Consider the following 4,129-nt stretch of genomic DNA (forward strand, 5'->3'; position numbering starts at 1 on the left):
TTTTTTTAGTTAATGATCTGAAATAATGGGGCTTTATTAGTACTGTTCATTGATTCGAGTAACTTTTTTGACATTTGTGTATGAAGTGTTTTAATTCTACAATATATGTTTTAAAAACGAGTGCTGCCCTCTTCAGGTTGAACGGTGGCTACTGCAGTTGAATTTTCCTATTGGATGTTTGGGGTGGTTCATGACGTAAGAGGTTGTTGGTGAGGTAGGCAAGTTCCATTCAGACAGATGCGTCTCAGGTGCACGCCCCCCTCCGCTGGGCACTGCCCACTTTTCCAGCATTTTTCAAATATTGCCAGTGGGTGGAGTCAGGCTCTGACCAGGGGTTTAGTTACCCTTTAACGCTCAAGCGCTGAGCGTTCGGCGTTTTTTTCAAGCTGAAGCCCTGAGCGTCCGCCGTTCTTACTGGTCGCTGAGAGTTGAAAAATGTTCAACTTTTAGATAAAACGCAGCGCTCATCACTGTCACTTTTAACCAACCATCCAGTCACAGTGGAGGAGGGGCGGGACTAATATCACACCGACCAACTGTCATTCAACATTCTTTGTGTACAAGGACATCAACCAGCAGAGCTGAACAAAATGGATGAAAAATTTATATTGCTGGTCTCCGAACATACGTGTTTATACCAGATGACATCCCCGGATTACCACAATGTGAATTTGAAAAACAAAGCTTGGAGAAACATTTCATCGGACGATCGGTCTATCAGGTAAGCAGTCAGACAGTTGATCGGTGGGGGGCGGGATCTACATTAGTGTAATGTTAGCTTGCAAACCGTCAAAGCTAATTTTTTTTTAGATACATTTCTATAAATAACGCCCGGTAATCGGAATATTCTAATTGTTTTAAGTTTCACAAAATCTCTAATCTTTTTGTTCATACAAATTTCAGTAGAGCAATGTCGTAAAAAGTGGAAATACCTGAGGGACACTTTAAAAAGAGAGAAAAATTAAGAGAAAGAGAGAAAGAAGTCAGGTTCAGGGACAGCAGGAGCCAATCGGAGGTGGAAATATATGTCCATCCTCAACTTCCTGGAGCCATACATCACAAACAGGGACACCTCTAGCAATTTGAATACATCTTGTGATGAGGATATCAGTGTAGTGGCTCCCCTTGAGTCTATGGTAACACCAGTGGAGGTATTGTAGCATACTACGTGAACTTCAATGTTATGTGCTGCTACATCTGTTTTAATTGTGTAATAAGTGCTGCTATATCTGTATAAAGAATTGAAGGATTGACATGTTAAATGAAAGGCTGTTATTATTTCTTTTAAAGGAAGGAATTATTATTTTTGTCAAAGAAAGGAATTACTATTATTATTAGAAGTATGCTATAATACATATATACCACACAGCCCGGATCTCCTGACTCCCCTAATGTGCCACCACTCTGCACACCTGAAATTCCTCGCCGTACTCTTGCTCCAAAGAGAAGGGCTGAGCAAGATATAACTGACTATCAGCGCTGTGTGCTGAACGCCATCAGTAACAAACCAGATGAGGAAGAGCGTTTTCTTTTAAGTTTAGTTGGTGCTTTGAGACGCCTTCCTCCACGCAGTCGATCTGAAGTTAAAATCAAATGTCAACAAAATTACATGAAGCAGAATTTAACAATCAATAAAACACTATCATACACACATAAACAAACATACAGACAAGACACGCACACAAACATGACCTAATAGACTAACCAAATTACTACATGTAACAATCAATAATTTTTATTTTTTATATGGCAGTTTGATGTATTTATGAATCTGTTCATGAAAAGTGATCATTAAAATAATAATTAAAGCATTCATCTTTTCCAGTCATTTATTTTCCTCTTTTGATTTAGACTACTATTTTATTTTATTCGTAATGTGTAGCTTTTTAGTGAAAGGAAATATGCTCATTTTCTAAGGTTATGGGTGGCTCTTAAAAGAGCCTTTTTTTATTTTAAAGGTGCAATGTGTAAAAATTTTGAGTATCTATTAACAGAAATGCAATATGACATCCATAACTATGTTTTCAGTGGTGTATAAAGAACTTACTTAATAAACCGTAATGTTTTTATTACCTTAGAATGAGACATTTATATCTACATAACCGCGGGCACCCCCTTCTATGAAGGTCGACATAATTTGACGTCATGTTTCTACCGTAGCCGAACGCGAACAAATAGCGCTACAGAGCGCGTTTTGTCACTACCTTGAAAGAGAAGCAGCAGAAAGCTAGAAGCTAGCCATAAACACCGTGAGTAGTGACTTTTCCCTTGTCAGTGGTGTAAAATATGTAGTTGGATTGTTTCATGTAACTTAGTTCTTCTTCCTCGCTGTGTTATGGCTTTGCTATGTGGGGATAAATGTGCTGGTTACGTTCGTGAGATAGCTGATTAGTACTCTTGTCATTGACCGCAAAACAGTAATGTTACAGGAATCACCAACCCGTCGATTGCGGTCGACAAGTCAATCTTGGAAGCATTTTAAGTCGATCGCAAAGAGTTTTCAAAATGAGAGAAAAAAAGCCTATTGTGTGTAGTAAATGGTGACATGGGGATGCGGAGGTGCGCGCGCTGTTACAATCATGCCATTTTTGCCGCGCGCACCTTTGGGCTAATGCGGACGCGTCGAGTTTAAACAAGGCTTTACGCTTTAACCAGCTCAGCCACAGTAACAGCTCATATTTAGCCAGCTAAACTTTTACTACCCTGTTAGAAAAAATATATAGTTGCATAGTTTCATGTGGTTCTTCTCCCTCGCTGTACCATGGGTTTGCTATGTGGGGGGAAATGTGCTGGTTACGTTTGTGAGACAATCAGCTGATTACTATTATTATTATATATTAAGACCCTTGATCCTCACCTGACTATGGCTTTGTCAACTTTATCCATGGTGTGGTTTATAATGGACTGTGTTACACACTCTGGGCTTACTCTGGCTAGGCTATTCTCTGCTGTCTCAGACGACGATATGTTTGTCCCATGTTAGACACCGTAGCTTCTTCGAAAGGGAGGGGTGAGCAGTGGGCTGAGCCCTCAGTGCAACTCGTAGCCGAACCGCTAGATGTCGCTAAAAATCACACACTGCACCTTTAAATTGGTGGTGGTCCTGGAGGGTACCGATGGCAGTGGTCCTGATGGTGATGGGAGTAATTATGAGGCCTTAGATGACAGAATGCTGCCATGCAACTTCACCTGCTGGAGAGGAAAAGTAGGTGGTGTACCTTTGCCTTATTTCCAGTGCTTCCCTAGAGGAATTGTTGCTGCCTGCTCGCTGGATGGGCTGCATGGCAAACTGGGGCTCTGATGGCAGGGGGACACAACTTCCTTCCTGTTCATCAGCATCCTCATAACGTCATCAGCCTTCACCACTGCATCTGCCACTTTTGGTGAGACACCAAGCACTCTGTGGTAGAGTCTCCATTGGGCAGCAAGTATCCCAAATGTACACTCCACCATCCGCCTTGCACAGGAAAGACGGTAATTAAACACACGCTTCTCTCTGTCGAGGTGTTTTCCTGGGTAGGGACGGAGAAGGTGCCTCTTCAGAGGAAAAGCCTCGTCACCCACAAACACATGTGGCACAGGCTGGAGGTCTTCTGCTCCTGGTAAAGGTGCATCCTCTGGCAGGTCGAGGGTTCCCTGGTGGAGGGCCTTGCCAAAGTCGGAGGCACAGAGGGTCCCACCGTCACTGCTTTTCCCGTATGCCCCCACATCCACCATCCGGAAAAAGGTACCGGGCACCAACAACTGCTAGGAGGACAATGGAGAAGCTCCCTTTGTAGTTAAAATACATGGACCCTGTTGAAGATGGGGCCTGCATTGTAACATGCTTCCCATCGATTGCTCCCAGACAGTTGGGGAAGTTCCACAGCCTATGGAAGTCTTCACCGATCCTCTTCCAGTGGTGTTGTTCAGGGAAGGGCATGTATTCCTGGACCATGAGAGAACATATTGCCTCACACACTTCTTTTACCACCCTTGACACTGTGCAGTAACCCACCCTATAGCTAAAAGCTATTGGCCGGAACGAGTCTCCTGTTGACAGATACCTGAAATAAATACAGAAAAAGTTGCAAAGGGCCATTAGTTATAAGTTAAATAAAACATCTATTTAAATCATACTTTCATTAGG

The sequence above is a fragment of the Siphateles boraxobius genome, unplaced genomic scaffold, assembly GCF_051911475.1.
Source record: "Siphateles boraxobius isolate OS27281-9 unplaced genomic scaffold, OSU_SipBor_1 30, whole genome shotgun sequence".
Lineage (NCBI taxonomy): Eukaryota > Metazoa > Chordata > Actinopteri > Cypriniformes > Leuciscidae > Siphateles > Siphateles boraxobius.